The 15458-nt window shown below is 30.9% G+C and overlaps 1 protein-coding gene across 1 annotated transcript in view; it reads left to right on the forward strand.

The window, feature by feature from the left end:
- The window catches only part of LOC126745089 (protein jim lovell), a 206742-nt gene that overhangs the window by 116493 nt on the left and 74791 nt on the right, over positions 1-15458 (forward strand). Inside the window, exon 2 of the mRNA XM_050452786.1 lies at positions 5020-5074. The gene's annotated coding sequence lies outside the window, so the exon portion shown is untranslated. The remainder of the gene's footprint in view (positions 1-5019; positions 5075-15458) is intronic.

Genomic DNA, 15458 nt, shown 5'->3' on the forward strand with positions numbered 1-15458 from the left:
AGGAACATATTGTGTCATATATCGTTATAATCGTAATAAAATATGCTATCTTATACAGGGTATACCTTTTTTACGCGCCATATAAAAAAATTAAGTTGATGATGGTTTCTTCGAAACGAAACGTCGTACAAATAATCTCGCAATATTATTTTTAGAGCTTAAAATGTGGCCATGAGAAAGTGTTTTTTGTTTTAAATAAAGCCAGAAAAAAATAAAAACGAAGTCGGCAAATTTCGGTTTTTCTCGAATATCTCCGGAACTACTCACAATTTTAAGACTTTCTAAACAGCTTATTGTTAAGCTCTAAAATGCGCAACTTTTCTCTAATTTAATCAACCTCGTATCTCCTAAAGCTACTGAGATCCCCATGCTAGTAGACATCCTTATCTTGGACACACTGTATGATGCAAATTTAATTAGACGCCGCAAAATAAATTAATATAAAAGAATTAAACAAAATAATAATAAAAAAGTACAAGAAGAATAATAATCTTCCAGTTTGGTGGAGATGCAGGAGTACGGAGACAAAAACAAAATGTACAAGAACAATCTGTGCACAACATTTATATTTTCCTTTAAATTTTTTTATTTTTTTAGGTGTTTCCTCTTAAATCAAAAATATATGAAACATGTGTAGGTTGGATTTTTCAGCAGAAAAAAAGTGAACAAAAATTATAAGACAGGTTTCTTATTTAAGTAAATAACTTGTCTATTCCATTTAAGATGTTTACAGCTTGATTTTGATTTTTAGTTATTAATTTTTTATTTTTTTTTTATTTACACGGGATCAACCCCATTACAAAAAATATATATATTTCTGAAAAAGAAATAAAAGCTATACTACCTAACCACTAATTACTAATTAACAATAATTATCAGACTTAATCTTAATACCAAGGATAATTAAACCTAATCAAATGTATTTCAAATTATTAATAATGGAGTTAAAAATTAATAATTATTTAATAATGGATAATTAAAAATGATCAAATGTATTTCAAATTATTAATCATGGGGCAAAATTAATTCAAAAAACAAAATCCTACAAACTCTTAATAAGACTCCTAAATTGCAATAAGGAAATTCCCAAAACTTCAATTCCAGTAGAGTTTACCAGCCTCAAGGTCCTTTCGACAGGCGAGTGCATAGTATAGTTGGTACAATGATAAGGCAAAGAAAACAATCGATTTGCCCTCAGATTACGGTATGAAATAGTAAATGAAATCCTATTAAGTAGTTCGGGACAAATCACAAGGCCATTCAAAAGTTTATAAATAAACACCAAATCATTCTCAGTGCGTCTCTTAAGTAAACTTCGCATATTCAGCAAGTTCATTGCTTTATCATAACAATGGTCATTAGGAACTGGAATGTGAAGTTTATAAAGGCAGAATCGTAGAAATGTATTTTGAACCCTCTCCAGTGCCATACAATTATTCATGTACAGAGGAGACCAAATTATTGATCCATACTCCAACAAAGAGACAACAAGTGATATGTACAACCTTTTGCAAGTTTCAACCGACAGATCCTTACAATTGCGCAGGACAAAACCAAGGACCTTAGATGCTTTAGTTATAATAGTATTTACATGGGTATTAAAATTCAATGGTTCATCAAAAAAGATACCAAGGTCCTTTACTACTTCAGTGTACCTAAGATTAACATTATTAATAGTATAGGAGGAAGTTACCCGTTTGTTTCTTTTGTAGAAACTAATGTAACTGCATTTACCCACATTCAGAGCCAAACTATTACCAACACACCATTCACACAATCTATTCAGATCATCTTGTAAGAGAACCATGTCTTGTTCTAAACTGATCACCCTATAAAACTTTAAATCATCGGCAAATAACAAAAAATTACTATTTTTAAAGCAAACCAAAATATCAATAATGAAAATATTGAACAACAGGGGAGAACAATGACCACCCTGTGGAACCCCAGAGGTCACACTAATAAGATGCGACCTAGCATCCCCAATTTGTACCTGATGATATCTGTCAGAAAGAAAACTTGCAAACCAGGCCACCAAACAATCTGAAAAACCAAAAAGTGTCAATTTTTCTAATAATAAGCTATGGTTGACACTGTCAAATGCCTTGGAAAAGTCTGTATATATTACACCCACTTGTTCACCCCTCTCCAAAGCACTTAACACCTGATACAGCAACAAGTTTGTAATAGCAGACTTGCCACGACTGAAGCCATGCTGTTCACTTAACAGAAGTTCTTTGCAATAAAAATTAATTTGGTCATAAATAAGACTGTCTAGAAGTTTTGGGATGGCAGACTGTACACACACACTCCTGTAATTGATCATTTCATTAGCAGCACCACATTTAAATATAGGCGTAATAAAACTGAGTTTTCACTCGGATGGAAAAACTGTCAAGTCTAAAGACCTACTGAATAAAATAAAGAGGGGATAAGAGAGGGCACATACACATTTTCTCAAAAAATAATTGGGTATACGATCAGGGCCAGCACTAAGTTTAAGGGGTAATCGAAAGATCTTATCAAAAATTAATCCAATAGATAATTTAGGATTTGGAATAGTCATGTTTACACCAGCCTGCCGAGAAGGTAAGACATTATTATATCTATTATAGACAGTAGAAAAAAACCCGGCAAACCCCTCTGAAATGTGTTCACAACCTGCAAACTCCCCATCATTATAGGTCATCAAATCAGGAAGCCTATTCGTTGCTCTCCTGTTATTAAACTTATACCAAAAACTTTTGGGGTTTGTATAAAGTAACTGGTCCAAATTTGAAATAAAGTTCTGGTAACAAGTCTTTGTTAGAGTTTTGCACCTAGCTCTAAGATCTGAAAAGACTTCGTAGACTGCAACAGTATGACTAGACTGATATTTTTTATGTGAAATTTTCTTTTGCTGGATCAAGTACTTTAACTCCCCTGAAAACCAACTGGGAAAAGACGAGGTTTTAAATCTCTTAAGAGGCACAAACAAAGCTATAACCATATTCAATATATGTTAGAACTTTGAAACCGCATCATCTATATTAATTACGTTCAAAACATGGTCCCAATCAACTCCACACAAATAACTATTAACACCCAAATAATTTGCATTTCTAAAGTCATAGAAGAACTGTACAAAATTTAAAGTTTTTTCTTTACCATTGTTAAAAGTTAATTCAAAATGATAAGGCTTATGATAGACAGATTTATCAAAAACACAGTCAACAGCTTCACTCACCACTAGATCATTCCTATTTGTAAAAGTGAGATCAAGAAAGGCATTTCTATCATTTGTCACAAAATTCCTTTGAAAAAAGTTGAGGTAAGAATAAAACTCCCCAAGTATTAATACACATGAGTTAGGTGGGCATCTAACAACAGTTCCAAACTCATCATTTTCCCAAAGAGTATCCGGAACATTAAAATCACCAAAAATAATAAAGTCAGAGTTTGAAAATTGTTGCCTGAGAATATCAACTGACTGACAATGTCCTTCATAAGAATCCGTAATAAATTAAGAGGTCCATTTCTAACTCCATTTTCTCTCAAGTCTTTGGTGTAAAATACCATGCACGACGATATCAAAGGCTTAAGATAAGTCCATAAAAACTTTCAAATGGTTTATTTGGATAATTTAAAATCAATAAAAATCAATAATTAATAATTGGTAGTTATTGTTTTCTTTAATTTTGGTTTTATTTGTAACATCATATCAGTTTAATATGTCACATTAGAATCTTAAGTCCGATTTACCTTTCAAATAAGAAAAGACATAACTAGGTTCAAATAAGTCAAATTTTAATCATTAGCTCGATAAAACAAAGATGGCGAATGCATTTAGGCAATAAGTAGAAAAGTAGAGCCGATTTCGTTTGCCTACTACTAACTCTCATACAAATTAAGCTGCCGTCTAAATTTGTTTAAAACATGCAATTATCAATGCCGTGCTAGGGCCACGCTGGCACCTCGTGCTATGCCATGCATATTACCTACGACCTGCCCAAACGATATATATTTAAAAATCTATATGTAGCAGGTATGTCTTTGCTTGTTTAATCAAAAAATAGATTTAAAATGATGGGTATAGTTTAGAGGCTTGTTTCTGACGTGCATGTGCGAATTTAATATGGAATTATGTTTTGTTTGATATGAACGCTTTAGACTTCTACTATATCTAGTTTCTAGAGTTTTTAATTAATTGCTCCAACAATAAAGTCTCTATTACTGCCAAATAACTGAAACTAATTATTAATAAATACAATTATCTTCCGTTCTTTCCACACAAAAATAACAACCCTCCCGTTAATTAATATTAATCTAATAGATTATACATTTACACAACTATGCCATGTTTGAGTATTTGTTCCTTCAAAAAGAAAACCGATAATGTATTCTCATTAGAAGCTAATCAATTATTGATTAATACAGTTTTAATATCCAGAAGAAAAGTTAATGTCGTTTACTTATACATAAAGAGTCCTTTCAGGCGATTTTTATATGGGTATTACGAATGGTTTATTTATTAGGCACGTTTATATTTTCGTTTTAATTTAAATCATAGCAGGTGTCTGGATTATTATATCGTGAAACTAAAATTGAAGTTTACATTAGAAGCTTCAATACTCTTGTACTGTCTTTACAAATAGCTTTAGTGTGCTTAGGATATGCTCTAGGACATGTAGAGATATCTTATTATTTATACTACTCAGAAAGAATTGCAAAATATTCTGAAACATTACCTCCAATCTCATAGAGAGTATGCGCACGTAAACCCAAGAAATACATGGTTTTCAAATAGATTTATTGAGAAAAGCTTTAAATTTGTTAATTTTAATTTGTATGAAAAAATAACCCTGTAATAAAAAAAAATTCTTAAAGGTATCATTTGAATGCCAAAAGATTGTTATGATTTTTATTATTAGGAAGTCATTTCCTGACTATTAATGCCAGACATTTTAATATGTAACTTCTTGGCGCCCAACGTAAGGCTTATTGTAAGTTATATCATTTAATTTGTACGTTTATTTTTAGGTACATTCCATAATCACACAGAAAGACTGAAACTGCGGCGCTGAAAAATAGATATGTAAGTATTTTCTAGATCATAATCCCACATAAATTCGCCATTTATTTCTTTCTCATTCTGTTCCTTTCCTAAATAAGTGACTTTTTTACATCTTTGGTGCTTCAGTTTATTTGCTAAGTGCTTAAAATATTTATGTAGCAGTACAATAAACGCAACCATCCTTGCCATTTACGTTTGTTGAACAACGTCTTTTGTTCGACGACGTTCTCCTAATCAATGAAACAAAGAAATTGTTTTTCATATATCACATCGAATTACATCCATCATTTATTTAATCGAATTAATAATAAAAAATTGATGCATACCTAATATTTTGGGTTCTTACAATAATTACAATTGACAATAATACATTACACGAATATATTTAATAATTGTGTGTAACTACTAATTCTTAGCACTTGAGATGACATAAAAAAATGGCATTAGTATATTGTTTATCAATCAAATTTACATTAGTTAAAGACTGGATTTGGAAAATAAGATAAAGTGCCTCCAGGTACATGTAATATAAATCAATTTAAATATTGCAATATAATAAAAGAAGTGAATTAAATACTGAGCATAAGTGATTCACTTCGTGTAACCCGTAAGAAGTTACGATCACATCAAATTTCCTAGTAAAGTCAATAAAAGCACATTTATTGATCAAACTATTAAGCAGATACTGATAAGTAATTTATTAATGACAGTTCTATACAAAAATACGAATTTAAGCATTTTGTGGGTAGTCCTTTTAGGTTTTTTATTAATCATGCTGAATCACAAATTTCTTATTATTGTTTAAATTGCTGCAGATGTCGTTGACTTAGACATTTCTATTTGCTTACTTTAGATCATATATGAAAAATATACGTGAATGTAGAGAACTTCTCATATCTACTTATATCAGATTGGTTACTATTAATTTAGTAAAGACTATAATATTAAAAATTGTACATATTACCATCATTGGTGTGGTCCTAAAAATTTAAATAAACCTTAAGGTATTATCATTATTCTCTAAACACTATACCACACTTTTTTTCTGCATATTTTGAATACTGACCAAGAGTTAAGTTAAGCAAAACTTTACGCTTATCTTATAAATTCTTAATTTAAATTTCTCAAAAATACCTCAAAATGACCTAAAGAGTTAAGCCTATCCTCAAAAAATGCTTTAATTAGCTTTTGGAGTGAAAATGGTGGAAAGATCAATTTTCTGCTATGGTTCACTTATCTGGACGTCTAAAGGTTAGCATGCTCGTGCATCATCGGATCCAAAACAACTACTTATATATCAACGTTGGAGGTTCTGCTGGATATACCGCTAATCCATATATACGTAGAAGCAAAATTAAAAGCTGTCCAATATAGGCTCAAACAAGTCCAGAACCCCTTGGAGGGAAGGAATAAAAGCTGTAAGTTAAAAAATTGAGGAGAGTAAAGAGGTAGTCAAGTAAAGAGACAGTATCAAGTTAATCTATAACTATGATACTATCAAACACCATGATTCCTCAATAAAAATCACAAACAAATAGGGCTGGGAAGGTGGCCCTCTAATAAAAGGAGAATACTACAGTATTCTAGGTAGTTTAAGTATCATGAACACCATAAACTAACCATAGCGTAAACACCACGCCATGAAGATCATTATGGAAATGCAGAACTTGACAACCTACTAGTTACACTTTAAGATTCAAAACGGAGGAATGAGATATTTCCATTCATGAATTAAAAGATTCATAAAAATACATGCCTAAATTTACCATTTACCCAAAACTAAAAGATAATAAGGATAATATACGCTAAAGATAGAAACGGAGATCTGGTTACAAGTCACTGCAAATTAAAGAAACACCTGATAACCATAAAAATCTGAACAATAAAGCCAACTCTTGCATCCAAAGATCTCTACAGCTTCTTCCTTCAACTTCCTTCAATTATTTTCTGATTTTCATGAGATCATTACTTTTTTTTATTATTTTCCAACAAATTGTTGTTTTAAGGACTTCAATTACTTTTAGTACCAACTATTTGAATTATATCATTTTATATTTAAATATCTTAAAAACCATTTAAAGCAGCCACCTTTTTCTAGTTACTTATGACTTACTATTCATTTACTTGTAAACACTCTTCATTAAAATATTGTTTCTAAGTGATTCTTTTCGCTCCAATAAATTCAATGGATTATTTATTAAAGAAAAGAAGAAGAATAATAATAAGAAGAAGAAGAAGAAGAAGAATCAAAAAGAACTCCACCACCTTTATGGTCGAATATATCGCACGTTGTGGCATAATATACCGGTCGTACACGGAGCAAACTATCTTGAGGTCTCCACGCTCCGTTGGCTCGATACAACCGTGCTTACAAATTGTGTTCGCTCGCTTTATGTATACATGAACTATTGTTTATTATTTTTCAGCCTTTTCAGGCTTCGAATATGAATTATGGTCGTATATATGCCACATCCCGTTTGGTAATGAGGGAATATCATTACCGATTTAGTTCTCGAACGCAAATCGTAGATATACGAGGGTCGCTTTATTCGAAACTATTGCGGATGTGATACGTTTAGGTGGTGCTGGCTTATGATCAAATTTGTGATAGTTCTTGTTTTAAATTACCTTAAAAAAATTAAGGCTTGATCAGTTTTTTTTTATGGCTTTGTATCGAGCACATTTAGCCACAAGTTCCAAATGGAACAACGGTATTCATGTCACCTTTACACCTGTGTCTCAAATAAATTGGAAAAATTCACTCTCAATTGTAGTTTATCTCGAGTCTGTTATTCATAAAAGATTTAAATTAAAGAAAGTCAAACATATCAAAATGTTGCAAATAAAACTTGAATACAAGATTATGTTCTAATAGTCGAATTTACTTTAGTCTAATATTTGGATATTTTAATCCTCAAGCGTATCTTGACTTCTTCTACCCAAATGCTGTGTTAGGTATGGTGAACTCTAATGACTCATTTATTTAATATTTACCTCCTATATATGAATAAAGATAAGAAGCGTTGAGACATGAATTAAAAGTTAAGTTGTCTTAGATTTATCTTCAACGCTACATCTGATTTATTAACCCTTTAGAACTTATCAGGTTGTATCTGGGTGTTTTAAATTATTGGTAAATTATTATGCTACTTTTCAATAAAAGTGAATCATCACCATCCAGAAAATGACCAAAGTTAAGGAGTTAAATGACATTCACTTTATCTGCTTAATATCCCAGATAGCACTGTCTGTCCAATAGACATCCATAATTAGTCAAATTATTATCCAATTCATTGGACAGCCAATTTTGGATATCAATTATGGACTATTGATTTAGAATGTCCATTTGTATTCTGATTATTGTCCAATGTTGAAAGTATGGATTTTTTGAAAAAGCATTAAAATTGCTTTTGCAATGCTTGGTATTATAAATATAAGTTTTAACAATTAATGCTGCTTGACACGACTATATATTTATAAGAATCCTCGGACAGAAAATTAAATAAATTCATAATGTTGACAAATTGTCTATAACTTTTAGTTCCTCGAGCTGCTATTTTATGTTGTTTTCGTTATGTGTTAGAGCTAAAAGTATAAGTAGAATTTTCAGAATGTTTTTAAAACAACGGTTAATAACGGACGTTAATCCTAAATGGCGGATGTTAATTGGAAATGTAAAATGCTTCTTTAGTTATTAGTGTGCTGTTTTGTTCCTGTTGAGTGGACCTTTATTGAGTCTATAGGCCATTTTTTACCAGAGGTAAAATAATAGTCATTTAACATGCCAAAGGTCTATTATTAAAAAGCTAAGGAAACTATTTGTGTAACATTCAAGCATTTGAAACTTTTAATCGATTTATTTGTATTATTTTTTTTTTAATCTTGTCAGTTCCAATAATTAGGAAGAATAATTTTTTAAACAAGTGCTTATACAGGGTCCTGCAACAGTGCGTCGGTCTTCCATAAAGCCTAAAAAAATTAGGTTAAAATTTTCTAACCTCTTAAAAAAATTTTCGGACCTGATAGCGCATATCTGAAAAATATTTCGAAGTATACAGGGTGCTTCAAAAAAGTAGGGCGATATAAGCAGCATTTTTATTTAAATGGAATGCCATTCTTTTCATTTTATTTTTAAGACCGCCTTAGGCTACCTAGTATACGCCCTAAATATGGCTGCTTTGTCATGCGCAGTTTGACTACAATAATTTTTTTTATAAAAAAAATCTGTCAGTCAAATATCGGAGCAGCAGTTGGAATAAGTGAAAGATCAGTTCAACGAATTTTAAAAAGAAATCATTTTCATCCATACCACATCCATGAACATCAAGCTCTTTTTGATAGGGATATATAAAACCGCCTTGAATTTTGTACTTGGAGCAGAAATAAATTACAAAACGACCCCACGTTTTTTATTAATGTCCTATTTACGTATGAGGCAACATTTCATAAAAACAGATCAGTAAATAGACATAACTTTCATTATTATTCATCCGAAAACCCCCATTTTATGCGGCAGATCGACTACCAGCATACGTGGTCATTAAATGTGTGGAGTGGAATTATTGGAAGCACCATTATCGGTCCCTATTTTTTTAATGGTCATCTCAATGGAGAAATGTACCTTCAATTTTTATAAAATGAACTACCTAGATTACTTGCAAATGTTCCATTAATTACTAGAAACCGAATGTGGTTTCAACAGGACGGAGCTCCTCCACATTTTTCTCGAAATGTCACTGAATATTTAAATGTAACCTTTAAAGAAAAATGGATTGGAAGGAATGGACTTATTAATTGGCCAGCCAGATCACCTGACCTAACAAAATTAGATTTTTTTTATGGGGTTTTGTAAAAGAAATTGTTTATAGTAGAAATCCACCTACAACGGCAGTAGATATGGAGCAGAGAATACGGGATGCGTTTGCTTAAGTAAGTCCACAAATGCTACATGAATTAGAAATAAGTTTTCAGAAACGTAATAATTTATGTTTTGAACAAAACGGAGGACATATTAAACACTTAATGTAATAATAATAAAATGATAATTATTTTTAATATGCTTGTTTAATTATTATCGTGAATATTTTAAAAACGACTAAAGATAGCTAATATGTTTACATAACAAAAAATGTTCATGTATTAAATCTTTATTAAATGGATAAAAAAATATACAGGGTGTTCCATTTAAAAAAAAAGTGAAAAATTGAGCTTTTAATTTCGTAAAATATGATTGCTAATTACGAACACTCTGTATATGACAGAAGAAGACAACTTAAGTCAAAGTAATTCTCCATTCTTCTAGAATCCCAATTAAGTCCAATATTGGAATTGAATTAACATTTCTAGTATCAAGATGAAATTAAATAATGTAAAGAATTTTTGTTTTTTTTTTTTTAAAAAATTATTGCAGTCAAACTGCGCATGACAAAGCAGCCATATTTAGCGCGTATACTAGGTAGCCTAAGGCGGTCTTAAAAATAAAATGGCAAAAAAAAGAATAGCATTCCATTTTAAAAAAATGCTGCTTATATCGCCCTACTTTTTTGAAGCACCCTGTATACTTCAAAATATTTTTCAGATATGCGCTATCAGGTCCCCACATTTTTTTAAGAGGTTAGAAATTTATAACCTTATTTTCTTAGGCTTTATGGAAGACCGACGCACTGTATATCCAGGACCCTGTATATCCATAAGAATATCCCAGAAATCAATAGTTACAATATTTTAACCACTAGAAATCAAGGTATTTACTTGCCACTAAGAGACAAATTATTTTATTTCTTCCAGGCACTCCAGTGAGAAAAATAGCAATATCTTTATTTTCAGTATATGAATTTGAGCAATTTTTTGATCAAGTGCTAAAATAACCATTAGAATATCTTAGAAATCAATAGCTACAACATTTTAACCACTAAAAACCAAAATATTTACTTGCTATTAAGAGACTAATTATTTTATTTCTTCCAGGCACTCCAGTGAGAAAAAATAGCATAATTTTTATTTTTAGTACATGTATTGGAATAATTTATTGATCAAGTGCTAAAATAACTGTAAGAATATCCGAGAAATCAATAGTTATAATGGTTAAGTCACTAGAAATCAAGATATTTACTTGCCACTAAGAGACAAACTATTTTATTTCTTCCAGGCACTCCAGTGAGAAAAATAGCAATATCTTTATTTTCACTATATGAATTTAAATTACTTTTTCAAAAAGTGCTAGAATAACCATAAGAATATCCCAAAAATCAATAGTTATAACATCTTAAGTAGTAGAAATCAAGATATTTACTTGCCGCTAAGAGACAAATTATTTTATTTCTTTCGGGAACTCCTGTGAGAAAAATTACAATATCTTTATTTTCAGTATATGAATTTGAATAACTTTTTTGAAAAAGTGGTATAATAACCAAAAATCAATAACTACAACATTAAGCTTCATTTGGTAATGAAAAATGTCACTATTATGCTTGTCAAAGATCGCTTTTCAATAGTTTTCATGGGTTTACCGAGACGTGGCTAAACAATAATTTATCTGTTGATGCACTGAATTATCCCTGGGTACTGTTTTTATCACAAGGATTGATCTGGTAGAGGTGGGGGAGTTGGTGCCTATGTAAAATGTAATCTAAAACATACAACTGTTGATTTTAATTTTCAAACATCTGATCAACGAGAATACATATTTTTAAAAATTACACTTCCAAATAAAAATATAATAATTGGAGCTTTTTATCGACCACCTAACACAAATATAAACAATATGATAAATGATTTTGAAAACATAATATCTGAGACATTTCTTCCAGCGGATATACTTTTGTACCTGGGAGATTTTAACATCAACTTTTTAAATTTATCTAATCCTATACTGGATACTTTTGAGTCTTATGGTCTACAACAGCTTATAAATGAGCCTACTAGAGTGACGGAGACCTCAAGCACTCTTATTGATCCTATATTTATCAATAATTTTGATATAGTAAAACAATGTGGAACGATATCTTCAAATGCAATTTCTGACCATAATTTAGTATGTCTCTTAATATTAAAAAAGCACCTCCTAGAATATTCTCTTTTAGATCATTTAGAAATTTTAATCAACTAAATTTTGAAAATGGTCTTTTAAATATGTCGGGGCATCAAATTTTATAAGAAGAGAACTTAGAAAGTAAACTAGAACTTTTCAACCATTTCATTATAGAACTTTTTGATAAACATGCTCCCATAATAGAGGTCCGAGCAACAAAACCAAAAGCTCCTTGGTTAAATGATGAAATTCGTCACCTAAAAGGATTGAGAGATTGAAGTTGGCAAAAGTACAGAAAAACTAGATCGGACGCTGACCATTTACTCTATAAAATATTCGTAGCCAGACATTATCTGCCACTAGAGCTTCAAAAAAGAGATATATTATAAATACTTCTTAATAAAACAATACAGCTAAACTCTGGAAAACTCTTCAAGCTTTAAATGTTCGCTCACAAAAAAAACACCAAGTAACCTCTCAAATCCTAATGAAATTAATAGTTATTTTACATCCTTTTTGCAACCCAGAAATAAACTACAAATTTTCTTTAGCTACAATAGATGAAATACACTCCGCTCTACATAACATCCGAACTAACGCTGTTGGTACAGATCAAATTAATGCAAAAATGCTAGCCCTTTAATAGATCATATAATTTTACACATTGTTAACACGGCCATAAAGAAGAAACAAGTCCCAACAATCTGGAAAACTGCTCTGGGAATCCCACTACCAAAGAACAGTCAGCCCTCCCATTTTTCTGAGTTGAGGATCATAAGTATTCTTCCCACCCTGTCAAAAATTTTTGAGCGAAACCTTTATAACCAAATATTCACTTATTTTAATGTTAATAAAATCCTGCCTGATAATCAATGTAAATTTCGAGAGAATTTTAGTACAGTATCTGCTTTAGCATCTGTGCTTGATGATATATTCAGGGCCTGCGATGAAAGCTACATAAATATTTTGGTACTTCTAGACTTCTCCAAGGCCGTTGATACTCTGGATCACCGTCTCCTATTAGCTAAGCTAAAATATTATGGGTTCGACGCGGACTCTGTTCAATTAATTAACTCATTTCTAAGCAAACGGTCGCAAAAGGTGGTCTATAACAATATTACGTCGAATGCATTGGATGTTCTGTCGGGTGTGCCACAAGGAGCTATTTTATCACCCCTTCTATTTATTATTTACACCATTGATATAATTCTCGCACCTAAATACTGTAAAACACAAGCATACGCGGATGACACACAAATCTATGTCTCTTTTGATTATAACAAATCGCAAGAAATGGCCGATAAAATAAACGCTGATCTTCAGGTAATTAAAGAATTATCTGCTGAACATAACCTAAACTTAAATTTTGACAAAACTAAACTATTATGTATTGGCAGCAAAATCAAAGGAAACTCTATTAAAAACAACTTAAAATTAAAAATAAATGATACTACATTAAAATTTGTATCCAGCGCAAAAAATCTTGGCTTAACTATCGACGAAGATCTCATAAATCTGAGATCTTGCGCGTGCACACGTTCAGAATATAACAAGAAAAAGCTTCTGTGACAAATAATTTTATTTCTTCCAGGCACTCTAGTGAGAAAAATAGCAATATGTTTATTTCCAATGTATGAATTTAAGTAATTTGTTTGACAAATGCTAAAATAACCATTAAAATATCCCATAAATCAATAGTTACAGATTTTTAGCTATGAGAAATCAAGATATTTACTTGCCACTAAGATATAAATTATGTTATTACTTTCAGGCGCTCCAGTGAGAAAAATGGCAATATCTTTATTTTCAGTATATGAATTTGAATCAATGTTTAAAAAAGTGCTAAAATGACCATCAGAATATCCCAGAAATTAATAGTTCCAACATTTTAGCCACTAGAAATCAAGATATTTACTTGCCACTAAGAGGCAAATTATTTTGTTTCTTCCAGGCACTCCAGTGAGGAAAATAGCAGTACCTTTATTTCCAATGTATGAATTTAGAGAATGTTTTCGACAAGTGCTGCCATTAGAATATCCCAGAAATCAATAGTTACAATATTTTGGCCATAAGAAATCAAGATATTTACATGACACTATGCACTCCAATAAGCAAAATATCCAAATCTTAATTTTTAGTGGATGAACTTTGGTAACTTGTTTAAAAACTGTTTAACTTTTTTTAGTGTATTAATTTTAACGATTTTTTCAAAAAAGTACTAAAAGGGCTATTAGAATAACCCAGAAATCAATTATTATAATATTTCAGCCACTAGAAATCGAGATATTCAGTTACCAATAAGAGTCAAATTATTTTATTTCTTTTAGATACTCGAGTGAGAAAGATGTCAATATCTTAATTTCTAGCCCATGGATTTATTTATTTTTTATAAAAAGTGCTAAAAGTGAAATTAAGTTAGAATTATAAGAACCCGACAAAGACGGCTCTAAATTGAAATGGCGCCAACGTGCAAACAAATGATAAAAGTTAATAAAAAAAATTGTGTTTACTAATTTAAATATTTTTCTTTTTTTTTCTTAAATTTTAATTGAGTATCCAATAGCTTAAAGGGTACTTTGAAATAAACTGCTCCTATTCCTTATTTCTTTATTTGGCATAGTGCTAAATTTATTTACCATACCAATTGATAGCTTCTAGATTTATAATCAAAGTGTGATAAAGAGTGCAATATTATATTGATGATTTTTATCTTATGATATTTTTAGATTACTGTGGTTATTGCAGTTGATTTATAAAACAGGGTATCACAAATGAATAGGAGAACAATATTGGTGAAACAAGATCACCAAAACCTAGTATGTGAATCTGGATATCTTAAGCAGATAGAAGCAGTAACGTTGTGCAAAGCCAGGAGGCTCCGCTGTCCATTTTAGGAGTATATAGGGTTCATATTTCATAGCTATGATACGAAAGTTGAAAGGACGATTCCTTGTTTTAGGAAAAATAAAGATTCCATAAGCCGAAGTGTTCCGGAAGTTCAGTAGCGGCTCAGTGGAAATATGTGTAAGGAACATAGGGAATTTACTATGATAGATCTCTTAAAAGGAATTCACTGTACGAAAAAACTATTTAAATACTATTATATTGTCAAAGTTGTATATGTCCAGGGTCATATTTTGTTGCATCCTAGTTTTTCTCAGTCTTAAAACATGCCTATAATTTTGTTTTATCCTCGATATTATCAATCTTTACTCCTTCCATACAAATCTGATTGAGGTCTTGATTGAATTTTCAACTCTTTTCCTAGCAATTACCTAATGATAAACAAAGCTGGATCTATTTGCTCTAAAATCGATCGACTTTTATTTAGATTTTAAGTTCTGTGGTGCAAGTTCCTAAGATCGGTACTGAATA

Source organism: Anthonomus grandis, chromosome 15 (genome assembly GCF_022605725.1).
Source record: "Anthonomus grandis grandis chromosome 15, icAntGran1.3, whole genome shotgun sequence".
In the NCBI taxonomy this organism is placed as follows: domain Eukaryota; kingdom Metazoa; phylum Arthropoda; class Insecta; order Coleoptera; family Curculionidae; genus Anthonomus; species Anthonomus grandis.